This window comes from Lissotriton helveticus, chromosome 2_1 (assembly GCF_964261635.1).
Source record: "Lissotriton helveticus chromosome 2_1, aLisHel1.1, whole genome shotgun sequence".
Classification (NCBI taxonomy): Eukaryota; Metazoa; Chordata; class Amphibia; order Caudata; family Salamandridae; genus Lissotriton; species Lissotriton helveticus.
In genome coordinates this window covers 1,225,943,294-1,225,967,748 of record NC_136059.1, presented here as the reverse complement: position 1 = coordinate 1,225,967,748, position 24,455 = coordinate 1,225,943,294, and the positions used below count along the sequence as shown (strand labels likewise).

The window sequence follows — 24,455 nt, the reverse complement described above, 5'->3', positions numbered from 1 at the left end:
CATAGGAAGACAATGGAGACGCTTTCCTTGATGCTCAAGTGTTACAGCGTGCTTTAGTACCTGCAACCTGAATTGCCATTGTCTGGAAATCTCAAGTTAAGACCTTAGTGAACTAACCATCAATATTGTACTTCAGGATAAATTAGTTAATGCTCACATTGGTTAATGTTTGTAGGGTCTCAGCTGGTGAAAAAAATGTAGCATCCTCCCCCAGCCCAGTAGCATGTAAATTAATTACGCCACACACGGAGCTCAGTATTACTAGTCTTTATTGATCAAAGTGTAACCCGTAACTGGCACATACTGCGTCATGAATTTTACTAACTGTACCCAATCACTTACGTCACTAGACTATGGGGTCCGCGAGGGGCTACAGGGGTCCTGAGCTCTATAATTCACACAACACTACATCTCCCCCTTTGTTAAATAACAAGTTCAAACAAACAAGAAAAACAAACATATATAAATCATATTTCCTCATGCGTCATCAAGGCACTCAAACCACTCTTAAAGATTTTGTGGTGTACGGTGGAGGAGCCACAGGAAAAACAACTGCAGCAGGCACTTGTAATCCAGACACTGATGTAGTCCTGAGCCTCTGATGACAAAGTCTCATTCCGGATGTCTAGAGCCAACAGACTTTAAGGCAGGTGCTTGAAATGTGAGGAATTCTTAGTAATGGACTTTCCAGGATGGCGAGCAGTCGCCAAGTGTCCTTTACTAGTCACAACTTGCAATGAATGGAGAATTGTGCTTTCATCTCTGACTGACAAGGACACAATCGCCTTGCTAAAACAAAGTCTCAAAGCATATCGACGCTAGTCAGCACAAGTCATTCTGAGCCTGTAAGATGAATCAGTGAGTAGACCTTTCTTGACATCAATTGTTCTTTCAGTGGTCCACTGGGACAGCCGGATATCCATGGCTCTCCTGAACATCAGGGAGGCCGGGCTTTCTCCGGTTGTAGAATGAGGGGTAGATCTGTAGGCACAAAGGGCAGAATGAAGAACGGACGAGCAGAAGTCGTTCTAGCGAAGCCGTCTGGCCAGCCTTCTTAAGAATGTCCATAGGAACATTCAACGACATTAGCCTGTGGACATAACAGTGTGCTTTTCTGATGCTTGATATTTATATAATTAAGAAAGTCTTTTGAATTCCCAACCACTGAAAGGCAGGCCATTGTCAGATTTTAGAATGGACAGAACATGCCACGTTGCAAATTTCCCTTTTAGTCTTTCAATTACTTGAGCATGAGTGATTGACAAAGGTCTTCCCCTAGAGGAAACCTGGATTACTCATCTACTATTGTTACCACAAGGTAATGACCAAGCTGTGTTGTTTCGGGAGATAAACAGTTACACAAACGACAAGTCTGGAGCTCTCTCTCAACCCGCTCATCAAGTTGAGGGAACCAACCACGGTCCCGGAGGGCTCACTGTTTGACGACAATTCCACTATGTCTTTTATGTGCCACTTTAATGACTTGCTGTCGTAAACTTTCAGGAATGAAAAGTCTTGACCCACGCAAGATGAACCTTCCTTGTGTAACTGACAGTTCATCACATACATTCATGAATTTCTGATATTCATAATCGTTATAAAGAGGTCAAGCATGTGTTCTGCAGGATTAAAACATAATATCTTTGAGGGTGAGCATATTCCTATCTGCATTTGTAATAGCACCTATTTGCTCCACAGACACAGCTGCAGGAGTGCTGGATCTCACAATGAAGTTGATAAAGGCCTCAGCCACTTTAGAAGGGGTACGCTTACACTGAATGGGCACTAGAGAAAAGTATTCAGCAGGGTTTCGATCTTTCCTCGGCCAGTGCACAATGGTGTAGTCATTCTCTTGCAGTTGCAGCACCCACCTCTCAATGCGAGGGGGCATTTTGGTCTTTGGATTTCTAAAAATAGTGAGTATTGCTTATCAATAACAAGTGTCATATGCTTCCCATAAAGAAACGCATGAAAATATTTGCAAGCCCACACAACAGCTAGGCTTTCTTTCTCATGTTGAGTAAGCTTGTTCAGCCTGTGACAAACTTCAGCTAGCATAAGCTACACTACGTCTTTGGGTATTTGCATGTCCACTATGTTGGGCAAAAATCGCACTCAAAGCTACTGGGCTGGCATCCACAACAATCTCTGTATGCAATTTCAGATCAAAGTAAGCATTTTCAATTGCATACTTAATTGTCTTGAAACTTTGATCACACTCCTGTGACCAGTGAAATTAAACATTTTTCTTAAACTCTCTCAAAAGGGGCACTCACAGTGATAAAGTTACTGATGTACCTGGCCATACCAAGAAAATAACTCAGCATGGTTACATCTTGTGGTGGAAAAGTAGAGGACAAAGTCTGAACTTTGGCTGGATCCGGAGTCACTCCCTCCTCCGACAAAGGGTGGCCAAAGAACTTTAGTTTTGTTTTGTGAAACACACATTTTTCAGCATTCAACGCGAGACCGGCATCAGCAAGTGGAGGGCACACTTGGGTAAAGGTTAGATCATGTTCCATTCGCATAGCCCCAAATACCAGTATATCATCACTGTATTGAAAGCATGCGTAAAAGGCTATATAATACAACAAATTACATCTTGGAAGAGTTCGGCAGCTGAAGACACTCCGAAACTCAAATTTTTTTACCTGAACAAACCAACATGAATTGAAAAGGTAGTAATGTATCTGCAATTGTCTTCCAATTCATGCTGATGATTTCTGTAATTCAGATCAAGGCGCAAACAAACCTCAGCATCATTCAACTGGACAATCATATCAGCAATGCGCGGACCTGAATGTTGTTCTCTTTCCATTACCTTGTTTGCTAAATGCACATCAACACAAATTTGCACAGACCCTCCACTGTCCTTTTTAGGTACCACCACTATCAGCTGCACCCATCGCGGTGGACCAGTAGAGGACTCAATGATATCATGTCCAAGTAAAGTGTAAATGTATTTTTCAATAGCCTCTTGTAGATGAAAGGCAATTCGACAATGTTGAGCAACAGGACAATTGTACTCATTAATATGGAGCTGCACTTTCACAGCCTTTAAGTTTTCCCAATCCATGAACCAAGAACTGAAACTGATTCACTATGTTGTGATGAGCACTGAAGTGGTCATTCACAGAAATGAGTACCATGTCAGCAACATTGCTGAAATGGAGTAGACAGGCACTCGACAAAGGGCTCTGAAGAACATGAATTGGGGCTTGTAACCTTTGTCTTTTTAGGTTTCATAGTTGCCATGAATGCACTTGAATTTGTAGAGGTGTTGAGGCTGCCCACATGTATACTCTGGTTTTCGAGTGTGCGAGATGGGGTACTGGAGACAGTTCATGGTACTTCGACTGACATGATGTTTATTGGCGCATCACTGTCTGTGACAAACTGTATATAGCAACCATTAACCTTCAATTTTAATTTTGGGATAACGTCCAAATTAATTTTGTGATTTGAATTGTCAATCCTTTTTCGACTTCTACTCTTCCTTGCACATCGCAAGATGGCCGTCACTTAGTGAGGCTCTGTGTGCTGGAACGTTTATCTGCAGCCATCGGATAGGCTAGAGGTGGCCGAGCTGCGGAGAGGCTTCTGCTGTTGGGAGTGTGACTGCATAAGATCATTAGTGGAGCATGCGAGGCCCGGACAATGGCACAACGGCACAACGGCGCAACTGCTGCCTGGTGAGTCGTGGCCGGCAGACTGCTAGAAGTTGAGGCTGGGCCGCCTGCAAGGACCTTCAGTACACTGGGAGAGTTGCCGGCCGAGAGTGAGGCAGGCGAGGTGGATTGGCAGAGGCTCGCTGAGGAGTTGCAGCCCGCTTTGATGGCTGGTGACAGGCTGGGAGGTACCTGTGGGCGAAGGTGGCGCGCTCCAGGACAGTTAGCTTCTGGCACTGAGACTGGGCGCATTGGCTGCTGGCGAAGTAGGAGTTGGGCCCAAACCTGGAGTAAAACGCAGCTGGGCCACCAGCAAGGCCTTGGAGTGCCTGAATGATGGCGCAACACCGCAGAGCCCTGCAGGAGCTATCCTGCGTGCCGTGCTGACTCGGGAGGCGGGCGCAGGTGCCCTGCACTGCTGATTATTGCGTGGACCCACCCTTGGTTACTGGGGGCTGGGATCCTGTCCCAGGCCCTTCTGCAGTACTGAGAGGAGTGGATGTGCCTGTGGGGACCCAGGGGTGGAAAAACTGACTGGAGACGCTGCTACACTAGTGACGGCCCCCGTGAAGATAAGAATCCCTGTTTCACGCAAGGTATGTGGAGCTGCTCCACTGTGTGTGTAGCCCTTTGCTTAGAGAGGAATTGCCGTGGGAGCACAGAATAAGACAGAGGAGGTGGAGAATTGCTGAGGCCGGAAAGGCTTCATTCCATGGGAGCCAGATATTGAGAGGAGGAAGAGGATGATCCAAAGCACCTGCTATCTGGAGTGGAGTCGGCGGGGTGTAGACCTCCCCTTCCCACCTCCCCCAGTGAGGGCATCAGTAACCTCCCCCAGAGCAGGTGCAAAATTAAGTCCCTTGTCCTGCTTTTAACCAGAGGGTGGCCTGCCGTCTTCTGGGTGGCCCTCCTGCACTCAGGTAACATAGGCAAAACAGGCGCCAGGCAGTCCAAGTTGCCCTTCGAACAGCGGAGGCCCCCACGTGGAACTGAGGTCACGAGAGATGAACCACACGTGGATTCTGCAGCTGGTGGAGACACTTCGTCGGAACCGGACATTAGGGCCATATTTCGGGACCTCGAGCAATCCAATACAGCTTATGACTGCAAAATAGACTTAGCTGGATAGACTTGTTCACCTAAACGACAAAGTGTCCAATCAGGCGGAGCGCATTGGCCAAGTGGAATAGAGCATGTCCACAGAGGAAGATGATGGCAACACCACGCGAGGAAAGGTGCTTCACGTTAAGAAAGTACTAGGCCTCATTCTCAATAAAAATTAAGAATTAGAGGCCAGATCGAGGAGAAAGAATATCAGAATTATGGGGATTTCTCAGTCAACGGCAATGTAGCGAATGGAGAACTATGTGGAGAAGATGTTGCGGTCTCTGTTCGGGGAGTCACTATCCTCAGTGTGTATAGTTGAGGGGGCACACAGATCGCTGAGGCAGAGGCCTCCATCTAGGGCCTCTGCATGTCCCATCATTGCCCAGCTCCTGAACTACAGGGACAAGGTCCCCAGGGTCACCAGAGAGCAGCACAACATACCCTATCAAGGGAACACGGATTCCTTTTATAAGGATTTTACGATTACTGTTCAGGCTGAATGACACTTTAATCCCTGTGAAATTTCCCCTTTAAAAAGCAGAGGCCAAGTACTCCCTGCTCTACCCCACAAAGCTGCGCATATTTCACGCTGGTAAGACTGTATTTTACAGATCTGAAGGCGGTTGCAAAATTTGTAAAGGGCTTACTCCTGGCCAGGATTGATTCAGCTCATAAGCGGCTGACGGGGAAACCAGCCGTACAAGTGACAATGACCAAGTTTATTAGTAGTAACACTTGGGGTTTGCTGCACTTCTGGTGCGCACCATGCTCCACCACAAGGATCTGGTGGGAAATACTCCTTACGACATTTTTCTAACTAATGTCCTGGATGCGTTTTACAGTGAGGCGCCTCAGTTTGGCCGATCCCTGAAGGGTGTAGGATCTTTACTTGTTCTGGCCATCCAGCCTCCCTCGACTGGGCAGTGCTGTGCAACTGGTGTTCCCCTGGGGGATAATTCCTTTATTATAATGCTTTAATAGTCTTTTGGATCTTTGGCAGGGCAGGTAGTTAATGTTCAGCCTGATTGGGCACTTGTAGTTGCGGGGGGGGGGGTGTTGCTGTTGGGGGTGGTACGGCTTCTATCCAGATGGGAGGGTTCCACATCACTTGCGATACTGAGGCGCTATTTTGCCAAGCACTGAACTATTAACATGGCCCCCTTGGAAGTTATCACTTGGAACACATGCAGCTTAAATGACAGGCGCAAAGAGAGGCTGGTGCTAGCATACCTGAAGTGGCACAACACAGATATATGCTTCCTCCAGGAGGTACACTTGATCAAGCAGACTACTGCGCGCCTGCGGGCGGGGTAGATTGGTGAGGAGTATGTAGCACTTTACTTATGTGAGGGGGTTGCTATACTTATCAGAAAGGGGCTGCACTGGCATGCACGGATTACTAAATGTGATCAACAGGGTTTTTTTGGGATGGTGGCGGGTGCACTGGAGGGGTGCCCATTTAGAATTGTGTCTATGTATGGTCCAAATATTGATGATCCACACTTCTTTCTAGAGGTCTGAAGGCTTGAGGACGCGCTGGTGCCCGGAGCGGTGGTGCGGGGTGGGAGACTTCAATGTTATTCTGGACCCACAGCTTGATAGGTCAGGAGATTCCTGCCAGGCCCAAACACTGGGAGGCGGCCCAGCTCCTGTCCCTGATCGCTGATGGGGGACTGATGGACTTTTGGAGGGCTAGAATTAGGAATAAGCAAGAAGGAACTTGTCTGACCTTGCCGACTTCCTTCGGGTCAAGCACTGATTATTGGCTTGAGTCCATGGATGTCGATGCGTGGGTGTCCACCGTGTCTCACCTTCCTTGAACGTTCTCAGATCACTCCCCAGTCTTACTTAAGCTTGTTATCCCAGATTGCCCAAGCCAAGCTTTTCCTTGGGGACTCCCCCCTGGAGCTTTGCGGGACCAGCCATTCTGCAAGGCTATTCATGCTGCACTGGTGGATTTCTTCTGTCATAATGTGGGCAGCGTGGAGTCCCCGTCGATGCTTTTGGAAGCTTGTAAGTCAGTGACATAGGGAGAATGCATAGCTAAGTAGGCTGGAATTTTACTGGATCTTCGCAGGGACTTGCAATGCTTGGATGGTGAGATGCACACCCTTGAAGCTGAATATTTTGCTACTCGAGGTGCAGATGTGTTGAGGGCAATACACGGCAAAATCTATGATCTTGAAAAGGCTGCGCTTCGCGAGACACATTGTCTGGATAGGGAAGTGCGGGCAAGGAGATATGGGGAGGGAGATAGAGCCAGCAAGCCACTTGCTGGCCTGCAACAGAAGCCCTGGGCTACCGATCATGTGGCTGAACTCCGTACTAGTAGGAATGAGTTAGTTATTTGGCAGGAGGCAGTGCGGAAGGAATTGGAAAAAAAAACATGTCAAAAAATAATAATAAATACAGCACATACCATCAAAATGACAGGAGCATATAAGCAAACTGAGGAAGATAATACAAATATATTCTTCCAAAACTTAAAAAAATCCCCTTGAGTCAAATAAAAGCATGCTTAATCAACCCATGGAAATTACAGAGAGAAGGGAGGGATAGTACTGCTAAAAAGTAGAGGTTTTGACAAGGTTTGTGACAATTCGATGGTCAATTGATTACCACTTTGAGGGAAATTAGCATCTTGAGAGCAAAATCAGTGAAGTTCTGAAACCAAATAAATGCCACTTCTAGGTTTTAGTCTGAAACTTGCAGTCTGGGCAAAGGCGCAGATAAACAGGCTATCAAATAAGAACATTTGACTACTGCCAGAGGAAGGTTCCCCCTCACCTACACATAATATTGACTGCAGGAGGCCACTTCAATATTCCAGCATCTTGATGCACCCGCCCTGCGGAGCTATGCTCCGAGGTCAAAGGGGTTTACTGTTTTAAAATCAGATGCACTACTATGGTAGAAGAGAGTGTACATTATAAAGCAGACAATGAGCTTCCATCACTCACTAGTTGAAAGTTCCACATACCACTTTGCTTTAAAAACTGAATGATACACAATCACCCAATTTCTCATAACTTCCATACAAAGGCTACTTCCTTTAAGAACAATAATTAGATTGCTCTTTTTAGACAAGATAAATAAAGCCATAGCCACTTCAACATATTGGTAAGACTTCTCCTACCTTTTCCAACAGGGTATTGTAGATGCTATCCCTTTCAGACTGGGTTAAACCAAGTACTGCTAGCCTTAAGTTTGAAGAGCTTGGTATTGTGAAATTGCGAGATTGTTCATTACTTCAACAGTCATGTCTGAAAAGTAAATAGAGAAAAAGGCATATTCATAAATGGATTATCACAGGGTGGGTTTAAGCATTCGCACTACGGACATTTTTATTTAGAATTATATTAGTAAATGTATTCTACTAGTGATGCAGATATTATATTCAACTGACACCAATGTGCAAACAAGGTTACAACCACATTTATCCGATTCCCATGTGGACCTTTTCTATGTTTAGGGTTTATTCCACTCAATATGAAACCAATCAGCGTGAAAATAAACTTATATAAACTAAACAAATGTTAATGTGGTTTGAGCAACAACATTTGTTGCACAGACAGAATAAGAACATGAAAGAACACTCTTTAATATACATACAACACTCCAGACTGAAAAGTGAAAGTCTTAAATCCAAGCAGCAAACTGAAAGGTAATAAATGCAAGTTACTTACTTTTAATAAGCTGAGAAAGCAATACTCGACTCGTTGTGAAAATAATAAAAGCAACTTCAAAACAGAGGATTTTTGTTATGATACAAGGACTACTTCTACATTAATGCTATCAAGCTTTCTTGAAGGCAAAGACCTGTGAAAAGTTCTGTGTTTTTTTAAATCGCTCCCACGATCTGTGTTTGTGTTTTAATAACAGCATTTTTAGGTCGAGCCTGGGCAGCGCATGCGCTGCTCTGCAAGGCATGCTGTATTGAATTAGGGTCTTGAGGCTCCACCCACTCTGCGCCCATATTTTTTCATTGGTTTGCATCACTGTCCAATATAAACTGTGGCTGTTCATTGGTCAATATGCTTGGTAGTCCCTACTTAGTACTGCCGTGTCTCATTTTGTAACCTCTTATGGCGACACCCCGTTATGTGTGTCGTTACTCGGTAGTCTTTAATTACAGCCTCCGAGCACTATATTCTAATATAGCATTGACCTGTCTGCTGCTGCAGGTAGGACTCTCTCTCTCCTAACACTTGTTTTAAACATTTTTATAGCACAGGAGCCGAATGCATTTGCAATGCAACAGGTCTTGCATTTGCGAGAGTCTTAGCTACTGGCATTGTAAATGATAATGCCTTTTATTTACCGGGTGAAAAAACAACACATAAATAGAAGGCATTGTCATTTACAATGCCAATAGCTCAAACTCTCATAAATGCGAGACCTATTGCCAGCAGTGAGTTTTCCCCTGCAGATAACATTCACTTTCTGGATTATATCATCCACTCAGGGCAGGAATGATAAATGAACCTCCTACCCACTCTTCAGACCCTCAACTGGGTAAACACAGACACAAGCTTTCCCACCTGAAGCACTAACTGTGCCCTGAAAAACACATAACATTTAAAAAGGGGTGTTTTTCCACTGAGGGGTTCCGAGTGACAACAAATGGGCAATGACTTAAATGTTGCACAAATGGTTTATGTATTGCGGTATGCAAACACCTATAACTGCCTCTGATCCTGGCAGGAGGCAATGTGTTGAAAAGGGCACCTTCACAGAAGTGGTGGTTCTGCCCCTAGCCCACAGGTCATGAAAGGGTCATTAGATGGCTAAAGGACCACATTAAGAGTAACCTACCACTTAATCCCCTGATGTTGTTATTGAGCTCGGCCATAAGTGACGGGGGTGGCCAAGCCCAGGTGAGCTTGGTTATTTCTCTCTTAACCGCATGCGTGCGGTAGGATTTCCGCCCGTACGCTGGGTTTTAGGGATTCGCACTTTACATGACGAGCTGGGCTCGTCATGAGCGTGCGAGGAGGCTACCTCATGACGAGCCCAGCTCGTCATGAGCGTCGAAGGGGTTAATGGCTGCTATAATACAATGGGCTCTAGGTGGAAGCCCTCTCCGCTCCCGACAAAGTTACAGCAGCTCCACAATGTTCGTTAAATTTATATAATGGAATGCCTTACAGCGTTCAAAAGAACTAGCAGAAAAGCATTAGAGCATAAAAGCTTTACATTCGCCATCCACTATGGTCTGTTAAATGGGTCTCCAGGTACCACTAAGAACGCTCATCCTTGCTGAAATAATGCATACTGCTGATCGTGTGTGTAATAACTTTGCATAGATTAATGAATTGTTAATTTAGGTTTCATGCGCATTGCCTCTGACATTTTCAGGTGGATACCTTACATCTATAAGTACAGAAAGTAAACAGGACTCTAAGAGGATGTTTAATGTTGGTTCTTGATGCTGCTTTTAGGACCACACTGACCAAGGATAGCAAGGAAGTGCCAGAGCTATCAAAAGACTCCTAGTTGGCATTCATGGTTAAAAACACTGACAGTTCCGTCTATAGCACTATATCTTTACCTAAACCTCAAAGCTTGGGTTTGTGATGTTTCAATGCACAGCAGCAATCTACTTGGATATCTCAGGTGGTCCCATACCCTTCTCAAGAGAATATTTCCCCTTTTATACTCAGTAAAGCCAGGGAAGTAACGCAATCCCCTCGCCCCAGTGGCGCATGGGGACCCCCTACATATTAGGGCACCTCAAACCTTCAAGGGGACCCATTCAGCCAAAGGACAATGAATATCTAAGAGATATGGATATGGGGACCTTCAGCACAATCTGCCGGATGGAGGAGTGTCATCATTTTGAGTTATGCCACTACGTAAAGCTGATTTGCTCCATGTGCTCCAAAACGATTCATGAAGTGCCCTTAAAAACAGATAAAGAATATGCCTCCTGCAGGTCCAAATTGCATCGCCTCAGCAGTCTGTCTGCTCCTGCGTTCTAGATAAGGTTTCAAAACTCAGCTCTCCTGCGTGGTCGAAATGCTCACAATAAAATAGCATGGATACACCCCACCAGCCCCCCAAAAAAAACATCATCACACAAACATTACTTTTGAAGCCGCAGTTATTTGAACGTCAATCCAAATGTTTGAGGCCTTGAAGGTTTGGAAAGGTGAACTTAGGCATCAGGTTGTAAATCTCAAGAGAACATATTGCTGCAGAAAGGAAGAAAGAAATGGCAGGATCTTCTTGTTCTGAGGTGCAGATTTAGAACATCCGCTCATGCTGGCCAGGATACAGCCAATGTGAGGTATCTGCCCTGCAAGGTCTTTGGAACAGCTTATGTTCATATTGTCGCTCCTGGCCCTGATGGGAAGGTTGGAGGACACGTGGGGAATAACTAGAAGGTATGCATCTATAAGAGCATTTGTAGAACCACAGCTTAAACTCTCATGAGAAGGTCTTGCTTAGGAGCGTGAAAAAGGGGCCCCTGTCGTTTGTCAAACAGCCATGTATGTAATCAGCAACAAATAAACAAAATATTTGACAGTTTATTTAATGGAGCAAACACAAAGAGATGATGGACAGAGGGCTGAAACTTTTCAGACACTGACTCCCAGTTAGAGATCTGGGTTGAACCCACCATCATTCTTTTGCTCACTTCGCCACCACAATTCAGACCCAGCCATATGCAAATTAGTCTTGACCCTGTTCCTCATGGGAACAGTCCAACCCGAACTGCCAAGCCAGGTTTTCCCTGGACCGGAAGCAAGCATTCCTGGGACAGGTTACGGGGTAACAGCCCTCATCAGCCATGCTAACTTGAATCCAGTGGCAAAGAGAGCAAGAGATCCACGTCTGGGCATACCCTGTCAACTTAGGGTGAGCAAAGCAAACACAAAGAGATGATGGACAGAGAGCTGAAACTTTTCAGACACTAACCCCCAGTCACAGATCTGGGTTAAATCAATCATCATTCTTTGGCTCACTTAGCCCCCCCAGTTCGGACCCAGCCATATGCCATAGGCAAAGCAGTCTTGACCCTGTTCCTTGTGGGAACAGTCCAGCCTGAACTGGTAAGTCAGGTCTTCCCTGGACAGGAAACAAGCATCCTGGGACCGAGTTAGGGGTAACACCCCATATCAGCCAGGCTAGCATGAATCTGGTGGCAAAGTGAGCAAGGGACCCATGTCTGGGCATACCCTGGTTACCCACTGTTGCTACATCATAAAGGCCTTCCAGGCCAGGCTGACAGGCCACTCTGAGAACCTGTTAGCGCATTGCTATTTGTCTGCCTGGGCTGGAGGCGGAAAGCTTCATTACATGGGGAAAGACGGCAAGGAAGGTGGTGGGGGTTGGTATTAATCATTGCATGCAAAGCAGGTGATTTTCGGAGCCACAAACCACATGGAGGTCATCCTAATGTTTATCAGTTGATAGAGAAATAAGCTCTGGGGAAATATGTGTTATCTAAAAAAAACTACTGCCTGGATGGACTTTGAGACTTTTGTCTCCAAGGAGCAGGATTAACTTTATTGTGGGGGTATAAAGCAACCCACCAACGGAGGTCGAAATGTTCCTGCGAATGTAAAACCCTTTAATGAGGTGTGAGTGGCATTCATCAGGGCCCTCTCTAATGTATAGTCAGAATAAAAATGATTGCAGCCTGCTTCTGGGGGGTTGGTGAAAGAAGTCAGGTGTGTTTCTACTGAGGTGATTACTGATCTATAGGAATATAATAACATGGTCAATTATTACAACCAATGTGAACCAGTTGTTATTTTGGGAGCCATACAGAACAAAATTATAGATGGGTTTAAAATGAATTACGTGGATGATTTTACCTTCGGGGGTTCTGAGTGACATCACAGACAACTCGAGCTTCGCTCCTGGTGTCTATTTCATGTCACTCAGTACCCATCGGTAGACAAAAGACCCATAATTCATGGTTATATATATATATATATATATATATATATATATATATATACGCCGAAACGCGTTTGTTGTGTGGTTCCTAAATAAAGAAAACTGTTGGACCTGACCCTCCGGAGTGCTGTAATTTTTGCTGAAGGCAAAATTTTTGAGCGGGATAGATATATATATATATATATATATATATATATATATATATAATGCTATCTATTAATTAATGGGGCAGTGCATGTAGGCAGCCACCTAAGAAGATGTGTGGTTCGTGATTGCACATATGGGTAAGTGGAGGTGACTGTGAAGAAGCATGGCCTAAAAACAGGCACAGCTGCTGGTTACTCCCAATGATACCCCATCAAGCCTGCGTTGCACTGAGGTAGCAGGATCAACTGTATCAAATTATCCCACACTGCTGAGGCCGCAAGGTGGCTCTCCCATGCCCTCCTCAGTGCAGTGTAAGTTGCCACTTGGAATCGGAGTGTAAACTGTTACTTCAGTTCACAGCTCAACATCTCTTCAAGTGGCAAAAAGACATTTTAAAAACGCCATACGCAGAGTGAGCAGCTCAAGGTTCAAGAACAGGTTGTCTACTGCAATTCCCTAACAGCATAGTTATACGAGAAGACGCAATAAAATAAGGTCCAACCTGTGTGTGAATGTATCTATGGATCTTAGCTGAAAAAACCCATAAAATGTTTCTACAACAAAAACACAGAAGCATTTCTAGCCATTCACTGATTCAGCTACAACCTCAGCAAAGCGGCACACACAGAATTCATAAAGGACTGTGAATGCTGCCTCCCCCCTGGACAGTGCACAGTGACCTGTTAGACACGTGGCTGAGGTTCTGATTGGACTGTCAAATGCAGCTGCCTCTGTGCACTAGGACAGCTCTGACTGCACACCATCCCCGGAAGAGAAATTACACCTTTTCAGTAGTTAATGTGAGCAGCTTCTGAAGCTCACCCAACGCCGGATGCCTTACAGGAAGGGTTTCCTGGTCTATGGTGACTGGGTGTGCTTGGACTTCGCTCAAAAACGGGTGGTGAGAAGTGCCAGATGATGCAATTAATTATATGATATGGTTAGAAGTGCTGAATGCCTCGGATACCTGCCAACAAATACGGTTCCGGGAGTTTCCCAGTTTTTGTAACACAGCACTGGCAGTCTTTCTGTCACCTGATAGGGCATGGGCTTGTCAGCCACTGTTGACATGGGCTTGTCAGCCACTGTTGACAAAGTGCCAAGGGCACCAGGCAGAATAGAAACACTGAAAATCGTCTTCCCTACAGCCAAATTACTTTAGGTACCCACCAATCATGTAGTCCTTATATATCACCTTGTCATTACTGTACATGGTCGTGCCTGGTTGACAAACTACAATTGCACAAACATAATAAATAGTTGGTGGTTCACTACTTTAGTACAAAATAGAACGGGGGGGGTGGTCTCTGCTTCCTCGCTAGTAACAGGCAGAGTAACTATGTAGCTGCACTGCTGGGGGGAGTTTCAATGGCCTTAGCAATGGGCAGAGAAAGGCCCTGCTAGCGCCAGCGGCTCTCTGCGATCTGGTGCTCGGCAGTAAGGAATGCTGAATATGTCAAGGCCTCTGCAGCTTGGTAGAAAGACAATATCAGCCACACGTAGAATTTCTGGGCGCTCGTATCTCGCAGTGCAACTGGCTAGCTCCTTGCTGGTGACAAAGGCTGGCATTTCTAATAGGCTGTATAACCCAGCAACGTCTGGAGCAGGGTTGTAGGTCCAGTGCCATGGTGGTTCTCTTGTGCCAAGTACGGTGGCCTTATGTGCCTCGCGGAAAGTCCCAGGGGCTGGCTCGAAGTTGGCATGGAGGCGGTCGCATGGGTAATTTTCGAGGCCGGCCCATGCAGCCACGGGCAGAGCCAAAGCGGCCAGCAACCGACCCCACCAAGGTACGAGATGGACTTGACGGATTCGCTGTATGCCCATGGCCCCTTCCTGCCCTCCCCACGCCCGGACTGTGAGAAGGACGCAGCCCCTTTGTTGACAGCATTGGCACAGCCTCCTCTGCCCCCTGCGCCTCACCCCTGTCGCTACCTCGGCTAGGCGGCTGCTGTCCTCCACCTCCGTCTCCTGTGAGTCCCCGCTCCTGCCTGGCCGGGCGTCTCCCTCCTCCTCCTCCGCTCCTGATGACAACAAACAAGGAAGTGCGGCCGCGGCGCCTTCAGTGCGGCCCTCCCTGACAGGGACCAATGGGGCGGGGCCGGGCGCGAGGGAGGGGCTGCGGGCAGACGTGGGAGGAGAATAAGCAGGGCTGTGACGCGCTGGCGCGCCCACTCTCCTAGCCACGCGGGGGGCGTGGTTTACTTCTGACGTCAGGCCAGAGGACATGGCAGCGCCTCTCTCTCCGTAAGAGGATACGCACCTTTGGGCGTCCCTAACGACCCTACGCGGCCTGGCCAGCGATGACGTCATACCGCTAGCGTGCTCTCTCTATGGCTCACGCCTGTTGTCCTTAGAAGCACCTCCGTCGCAGTTGAACAGTTTTTGAGAGGGTGCGTATGGCGGGCGTGGCGCTTATCAGGGCTTCCGTGCACGTCTCATTTGCCCTGATTTTGTGCACGGAAAACACCGTCTAAAGCAGTCCCGCCACAAAAAAATCGGAGTATTGGCCGACTCCAGCGAGGAATAACTGACAGGAGACGCTACTGAAAAAGCCTGTCTAACTTCTTCCAGGTCTTTATCGACACTGCTCACAGCCCTTTATCTTTCAATGGTAGCCTAATGCATTATGGGTGTTGTAGTCTTGTTTTTGCTGAAAATGAAATTGAACTAATGCCACTAAAGCTGCTTATGTACATGTTGCTCAAGTTATCCTCTTATTCATCCAGTATATTATTTGCAGGCTAAGGTTAGCAACTTACTTGGACAGCATCTTATTTGTAGTCTTTGACATTCGCTTCTTATTCTGCCATCTTGTTTGCAGACAAATGTTATTATAAAAGACATTCCATTCATTGAACGTTAAATTATCGAGCCTACTCTATTTTATTAGACAATACATTGCCATACTATGAGTATGTTGTTTCCAATTATAATGTTAAACAAGTGTGGAAAGTGCACTCCTTAAATTCACTGAATTTATCAAAAATATCTGAGATTTAGAACTATCTGGCGTGCTGTGCTCTGTGTGACTCATGTTAGCCTAACATGTCATACTAAAGTGAAAGTGGCCAAATCCCGTGAGGTGACTTGGACTCACACAGGCACAGCGTGTGGGGTTAATACTTACAATAGTACTCAATTTAACTATGAACCATTTACAAATTTTGCCATACATATCACATTTTTAATCACTGTCGTTCAATTCATTTTTTCAAGTGTGTAAAAAAACTTGATTGTGCAAAACACATTATAATCAATACAAAAGATGCAATAACCAACCAAAGCAAACATTACATATGAATTGATCATTGAAACAGAAAAATACAAATAAAAGAATAAGTAAAGCCCGCCCGATGCATTTCGTGACTCCCGTCCCTTCGTCAGGGGCCACAATTTGAAAAAATCATATAAAGAACACTTTAATCAATGACCTATTTTAAATTCGCACAGTTGAAACAATTACCATTAGTAACAATTACTCAATGACTCAATATCACGTAACCAATGCTTCAGAACGCGGGCGTGCGCCCATGGAACCCTGCCTAATTGTCATACAATCGACAATGTCCTCTATTGTCTGATCATTCAACTGCTAGTTTCAAGTCACCAAATTGCCAGTGAATATCTGAATCTAATAAATCCACTCAAAAATTATTAAATGCTGATAATAAAGTACCTTAGTGCCACGTACTGCCTTTTCAATGAATACGTATTCGGGCCACCTCAATTCTGTAAAAGCAACAACAATGCATACTGTAACACCTGTGTTCCATGACTAGCTTTCTCAAACTCGCCCCAACATACAAGCTACTAGCCGCCTACCTCTATAGTGAGGGTGGAAATATCTCTCGTATTCAGGAAGAACTCGATTGGCCACTCCCTGTAATATCCAATTGTCAGGATCGGCAGCAGTTCAAGGATAATAATTGCCACTAACCTTCACCTTGTGACCAGCGGAGACGATGTCAGAGGAAATGCCTCCCAATTCCACCCAAGCGTGATTCCCAACAAAGGAAGATTTAAACCTCTGCGTGAACTCGCGCCCCGGGGAAAAGGGAAGTGGACAAAATAATAAAAGAGCTGTGATCTCTGTGATTCCCTCAAGGTCTGGTCAAAGAACTACTATGCACAGGAAGGATTCCCGCTCTGCAGATAGGGGAGATAAAGCACAATATATAACAACTGTTCTTTCCTGAAGGGTAACTATTATATGCAAGAAATCATTGTATCACCTTACCAGGAGAGACACAGCAAACAGGGCACTTCCTTCCCTTTCCTCTCAAAGGAAATTATTTAAACAAGGATTGTATTTGTCCATTTCAAAGTTCCTTGGATTGCTCAAACAGCAACAACACGATATGTCTCTTTGTCCGGCAACAGAAACAGGAGATTTCCAAATGTTATTTCAGAGTCAAACACAAGAATAAATGTGGTCCACAATTATACGTTGTTTCTGCACAACACGATACTTGTCTGACGAGGCTCCAGACTTATCTCCTACTCGGAGTTTTCAAATAGTCACCTGAAGCAAGCCTCGTTCCTGAATTACACTAGAAACGAAATATACTCGGAACGCGTCTTAGATATCAGACGCGTTCAGAGCAACCACGTTTTCACCCGCTACGCGCAATGAATAAAAATGCGAATGCAATGCGTTTTCAACACTGCACCGCGGCTTCTCCTGAAAGCACACACAGGAGTCGAGTTGAGACGCGGAGGAGGCGAGCCCGCGCTCCAACCGCAACAGTACCTGGTTTTAGTCCCGTAATAAACACGATCCCACGACGAAGTCCGGAACAACAAAGGCTTGTAGTCTTCAAGCTGAAATCCGGCGGGGAACACCATCCGCCATCCCACGAGGAAACTAGAACAATTGACAAGCACCGTCTTACCGGAAAGGAGGTGCTTATATGAGTTCCTCCTTAAGCCACATGGTTCCTGCCCCTAGGCCTGCTGGTAGTCGTAGTTTTCATGACTGATACCCTCCTATCCGATCTAACAGGGAAACAGCGGGACCTTCGTGAATGGTAAGGTACGAGCCCTGTCGACCATGCAATCGCTACACAAATGCTGGGTTTGTAGTGTTTCTCAGAGAAAAAGACACAATTGCCTGTATTTACCACAACCAATTTACCCTTACCTCAAAGAACGACCTCAATTCACCTCGTTTGTGTAGTGACTATTCCCTTTGTTTCGTATGTTATCAATGCTTGCCACTGTTAAACCATCGTTCCAACCTGCAAGTAATGAGCCAACGATTAATAAAGCTATCTTTTTGTTTTCTAATCTTCTTCGAGCTGCTTACGTGTTCCTAATTACTCTTACCTGAGCGTGCTCTGTTCCCGGTTCGGAACACCACTGGTCGCCAGAAAGACGCCGAGCAGTTTCTCCATTGCTAAGAAGCTAATAACCCAGAGGTAGGACTTAGCTCATACGTTGCTCCCCATTTCCGCCATATTGGAAAGGTATTACTATAGCGTAAACACGCGAAAATGCCGGTTTTTAATGATACCCTCCTTCAAGTAATGTCCCCATTATGTCGCTGGCAGGAACTCTGTGTGATCTTTAATAAACCAACCAAAACAAACTATGAATTTACACTGGTTTGTGGGAAACACGCGGAACTCGAAAGTAATCAAAGAGACATCTTGTTGCCATTATAATTACTACACCTCTCTTGTTTATGTTCACAAAAGATCTAGTAGGAAGAACTAGTATCTGACGCCTAGAACTAACTAGTGTTTCTTTCTCACGATATGTTCCATGGACGCTCTTCCCGCGCTGTTGCATTCATCACGCAAACATGCGTCCTTGATATCACCATGGCAACTATGTCAACCCACCTTGTCCCCTTTAAACTATGCAAGGACAAAACGTCTATTGCTACCCTGCTTATGTGCTCAAGTATGTTGATTACTGAAACTTCAGGTGTGTGCGTAAGTGCTGCTGAATGAGTTTGTCATGAAAAACTTTATTATAATTATAAACCGGAACTGATGGTGCTCTACAGGAAACATGCCATATCTAATTTGTCATTAAGACCATTTGGCATCAGTGTATCAAGTCTCTTAATCCAAAAGATCTCTCTTTGCAGTAGTCTTTTAACGTTATCCGAGCCTTGTTGTAATTTTATCTGCTCTATTATTTGGAATTGGAATTGAGCAATCGTATGCTTTGCTTCTCCCCAATGTACTGCCAGGCTCGAACTGCTGCTTTTGTTTCTGATTCTGCTTTTATGCTCGGATAATCTAGTTTTCATCTTCCTATCTGTCTTTCCGACATAAAGTAAACCACAAGGGCATTTTATGGAGTACACTATATGCGCTGAATTACAATCAAAAGCTTGTTTTATCTGAATTTTCTTTCCTGTCCTTGGATGTGAAATGATATCTCCTTTAATCACATTATTGCAGTGTATACAATTGCCGCATTGCGTAGTCCCAGGTTTCGATTCTGCTTCATTTGTCTTTTGCATAGATAGATGTTCTTTTAAATTCCTTCCTCTAGTGTATGCAAACATTGGTTTAGCTGAGAATAAACCATTGAACACTGGTTCTTCCTGTAATAGTTCCCATCGGTTGTTGATTATCGTTTTAATTTCTCTGGAGACTGTAGAGAATTTTGACACAAACACAATTTTATTGCTGGTTACTGGTGAACGTTTTTGTAAAAGGTCACTTCTCTTCTTTTGTGTAGCACGATTAATGTGCTGAATTAACAAATACTCTGGATATCCTCTTGCTAAATAGTTGCTTTTTATTTTATTATTTTTATTTTTTAAGGTTTTTATTGAAGAAAAACAAGAGAATATACATAAATCAGGTGTCATACTCCAGAACGATACATCAATAGGTGAGCGTGGGTACAATGCATAGAAATTTTTTTTTACAGACGGATGCAATTGTGGCAACGATATGTACTGCAAGGGAAAAAATAAACGGCAATCCGACAAACAGTATCCCACAAAGCCCGCCCACCCACGATACAGGATATGAAGAGCCAAGCAGACCCCCGACGAATAGGAAAAACGACCCAGGATGATCAACCCGTCTCTTGTAAAGAAGAAAGAAAGAAAGAAGAAAAAAGGCCATAGAACTAAACTAATATAAAACAATAAACCCCTCCCCAATCCCCCCACCCTACACCTCTGCAATGGCTACGGCCCATCCCCACTAGCAGCGTGCCTGTCGCCCCGGAACTTGTACCTAAAAGAAGGAAAGAAGAAAGTGGAGGAGGGAATATCGAACATGCCCCCCCGGTCCCCCTTGCCCCCCGCCAGCCACAACCCACCCCATAAGTCTCCAGGATAAGAAAACGTAACAAGTAGAATCCAACAGGGGGGGGAAGCGTGTAAAAGACCCACCCCCCTCCCGTGCAATCATGAGGTACAATCCCGTAGCAAATGAAGTCTTTTCCCAAACCCATACGGTCAAAGTCAACCCTGGCCGCTACGATTCTTCATGCGAGCCCTGTCCAATTGAACCGCCATCACAGAAAGGATATCCAGAGATAGAAAAGTTTCAAAGTCCACACGAAAGGAGTGATACCAGGATAGACGTTTACAAAGTCCAAAAGTCAAACAAAGTTCACTGAAGTCAGCAAAGCGTTTTTGAGCACTCAGAAAGTAAAGGGGCGAGGTATTAATCCGACATTCATTCGAAAATGCACACTGAAGTACAGAAATAGTCACATCCATCTCGGGCGATATCGGCATAGGGCAAAACACACATCCGATAGTTTCGGGCTCGCTCGCTGGCATCTGGGGGTCGGAAAAAATTTCAATGTCCGACTTCCGCGCAGGGTCCTCGGTAGCTATCGGAGCTCGCTCCGCGGGTAAGGCATCTTGGTCCAACACCAACAGAGGGTCGGAGTCCGGTCTCCGGCAGATGTTATCAACAGTCACAACGATCCTCTGGACGGTGGCGGTGACTCGTATTTGGAGCTTCCCAATGGCGGCCATTATAGTACGTAGCGACGGTGTACTTTCGGCCCGCTCCATCGCCCCTCAGTGAGCGACCGAGCGGGTATCTGAACCCCGGAGGTCGACTACTCCGGGGCACCAGGCATAGGCAATGCAGAAGACAACTGCGAGCACTTCAAAAGCGCGATCTCAGCACCGTCGCCGCCTGCGAGGAACCGAGCCCATCGACCCCGGGGGCTCAACAGGGCCTCCGGGCAGCGGATCCCCGACCAAAGCAGTCAATAAGTCTAGTCGCCGCAGTTTCGGGATAAAGCTGCCACCGGATCACCATCCAAAACGGAAAGAAAGACACCACTTCGGGAGACCGGAACCACCCACGTCCCGCGGCCGATGTTGTTCAACTCCAACCCGGCTGGGTTGGAACTCGAGGCCCCGGCTTCAACTCCGGGTTAGGCCGAGAATGGCACACGGCGTATCTTCATCAGTGGAGCAGCTAGAAATTCCGGGATTGCACCTTTAGAGTCAGGCGCACTTCAGCTGCACGGGAGTCCGGTGGGAAATCAGGATAAAAGTCAGGATTCATAAGCATCTGGCGGAGGTCGGCAGGAGCCGGGAGCTTATGCGGCCATCTTGGTTGCTAGCGTAGCTCCCTCAATAGTTGCTTTTTTGTTGTTCCATATTCACCGCCCTTGTTGTTAGGTCCGATGTAATGCGGTGTATTCTTAGAAATTGTGAGTATGGCAGATTTTCGAGTAACGATGGGCGATGAAAGCTTCCGAATTCAAGTGCGTTGTTTTTGTCTGTTTCCTTTCTGTAAATCTTTGTAGATAGATGATCCCCCTCTACTTCTATCCATGTATCAAGGAAAGCAATGCCACTTTCCTTTATATTGCTCGTGAATTGGATGCGTTCATCAATCGAATTGAGATGGTCAATATTTTGATTCAATGTTTCTTCACTGTCCTCCCAAATCAAAAAGATATCGTCTATAAACCGTTTAAGGAACACCAAACCTTTTTGCCAAGCTGCATTTTTGAGAATGTGCTCATCTTCGAATTTCGCCATAAAAGTGTTGGCGTAGACCGGTGCCCCTGGAAACCCCATCAATGTTCCATTTAATTGCATGAAGTAATCATCCTTTCATTCAAAGTAGCTGTTCATTAAACAAAATTGCAGTAGTTTTAGCACAAAACTATTTCTCTCGATGTTATCAGTGTTTTGAAGCAGTGCCCATTCAACAGCCTCCAGACCTGAAGCGTGAGGTATTGACGTATATAACGACACTACGTCGATCGTACACAGTATCCACTTGTTGTTAACTCCAATGTTTAGCGTGCTAATACTACGTAAAAAATCACTGGTGTCTTCAATGTAGGTTATCCAACCTTTCACAAATTTTTGCAAGTGAATGTCAATGAATCTCCCTGGGTTTTCGATATCAAGGACACATGTTTGCGTGATGAATGCAACAGCGCGGGAAGAGAGTCCATGGAACATATCGTGAGAAAGAAACACTAGTTAGTTCTAGGCGTCAGATTCTAGTTCTTCCTACTAGATCTTTTGTGAACTTAAACAAGAGAGGTGTAGTAATTATAATGGCAACAAGATGTCTCTTTGATTACTTTCGAGTTCCGCGTGTTTCCTACAAACCAGTGTAAATTCATAGTTTGTTTTGGTTGGTTTATTAAAGATCACACAGAGTTCCTGCCAGCAACATAATGGGGACATTACTTGAAGGAGGGTATCATTAAGAACCGGCATTTTCGCGTGCTTACGCTATAGTAATACCTTTCCAATATGGCGGAAATGGGGAGCAACGTATGAGCTAAGTCCTACCTCTAGGTTATTAGCATTTTAGCAATGGAGAAACTGCTCGGCGTCTTTCTGGCGACCAGTGGTGTTCCGACCGGGAACAGAGCACGCTAAGGTAAGAGTCGTTAGGAACACGTAAGCAGCTCGAAGAAGATTAGAAAACAAAAAGATAGCTTTACTAATTGTTGGCTCATTACTTGCAGGTGGGAACGATGGTTTAAGAGTGGCAAGCATTGATAACATACGAAACAAAGGGAATATTCACTACACAAACGAGGCGAATTGAGGTCGTTCTTTGAGGTAAGGGTAAATTGGTTGTGGTAAATACAGGCAATTGTGTCTTTTTCTCTGAGAAACACTACAAACCCAGCATTTGATATTACAGGGAGTGGCCATTCGAGTTCATCCTGAATACGAGTGATATTTCCACCCTTCCAGTGGCTTTCCACCCTCACTATAGAGGTAGGCGGCTAGTAGCGTGTATGTTGGGGCGAGTTTGAGAAAAGCTAGTCATGAAACACAGGTGTTACAGTATGCATTGTTGTTGCTTTTACAGAATTGAGGTGGCCCGAATACGTTTTCATTGAAAAGGCAGTAAGTGGCACTAAGGTACTTTATTATCAGCATTTAATAATTTTTGAGTGGATTTATTAGATTCAGATATTCACTGGCAATTTGGTGACTTGAAACTAGCAGTTGAATGATCAGACAATAGAGGACATTGTCGATTGTATGACAATTAGGCAGGGTTCCATGGGCGCACGCCCGCTTCCTGAAGTATTGGTTACGTGATATTGAGTCATTGAGTAATTGTTACTAATGGTAATTGTTTCAACTGTGCGAATTTAAAATAGGTCATTGATTAAAGTGTTCTTTATATGATGTTTTCAGACTGTGGCCCCTGACGAAGGGAGGGGAGTCCCGAAATGCAGCGGGCGGGCTTTACTTATTCTTTTATTTGTATTTTTCTGTTTCAATGATCAATTCATATGTAATGTTTGCTTTGGTTGATTATTGCATTTTTTGTATTGATTATAATGTGTTTTGCACAATCAAGTTTTTTTACACACTTGAAAAAATTAATTGAGCGACAGTGATTAAAAATAATGTGATGTGTATCGCAAAATTTGTGAATGGTTCATAGTTAAATTGAAATTTAGTACTATTGTAATATTGTAAGTATTAACCCCACACGCTGTGCCTGTGTGAGTCCAAGTCGCCTCACGGGATTTGGCCACTTTCACTTTAGTTTCCAATTATAACACATACCACTATTGCATCTATGAGCGGGCAAGGTTTTCTATATATCAGTCTTCGGGTGCAATCATTAAATAACCCCCATCCCTTGTCATATGGACCTTTTATCGTCAACAAGGAGAAGTGAAAAGGAGCAATCATCTGCATTAGGCACATAGTAATAAAATCATTAAAGGTTTCTAATACAGTCAATAAAGAAAGCTTGTATGAGATAGAGGGTTTTAGTTTCAATACTTTAGTTTTTCATTATTTATTCAACTATGTTAATGAATTAAATATCAGCATTAAACGTTCATATAATCCAATAATTGGTATTTCACTATAAGGAAAAATACAATACTGGTTAAAATCACACTTATTATTGTAATAACAGGCAAGCGTGTTTATTTTATTTATTTATTTATAGAGTTTTATATAGCGCGTACAAGACCCGTGGGTATCAGAGCGCTTAACAAGGAAAGAATAGCAAATAGACATTATAGTAGCAATAATAACAACAACATATATATGAGGTAGAAGGCAATATAATGAATGGACGTGATTAGATATATAAGTTCTTAATGTTTGTGCAATTAGCATTGGTCTCGAACCAAGTTCGGTGAGGTAGAGTTATAAGGTATTCCAGTGCATAATAT

The 24,455-nt window shown here is 44.7% G+C and overlaps 2 protein-coding genes across 5 annotated transcripts in view; one reads left to right on the top strand and one right to left on the bottom strand.

Moving 5' to 3' along the window:
• HERC3 (HECT and RLD domain containing E3 ubiquitin protein ligase 3) overlaps positions 1-14,934 on the bottom strand; it is a 604,132-nt gene extending 589,198 nt beyond the window's left edge. For 2 of the 3 annotated variants that reach the window (XM_078676106.1, XM_078676108.1), the window contains exons 1-2: positions 14,763-14,916; positions 7,912-8,038 (exon numbers count right to left, since the gene is read on the bottom strand). The gene's annotated coding sequence lies outside the window, so the exon portion shown is untranslated. Of the gene's footprint in view, positions 1-7,911; positions 8,039-14,762 lie in introns of all 3 variants that reach the window. The other variant, XM_078676105.1, reaches the window with a different exon arrangement.
• A 186-nt stretch (positions 14,935-15,120) lies between these two features.
• Positions 15,121-24,455, top strand: part of PIGY (phosphatidylinositol glycan anchor biosynthesis class Y) — a 330,062-nt gene continuing 320,727 nt past the window's right edge. Inside the window, exon 1 of one of the 2 annotated variants that reach the window (XM_078676104.1) lies at positions 15,121-15,220. The gene's annotated coding sequence lies outside the window, so the exon portion shown is untranslated. Of the gene's footprint in view, positions 15,402-24,455 lie in introns of both variants that reach the window. The other variant, XM_078676103.1, reaches the window with a different exon arrangement.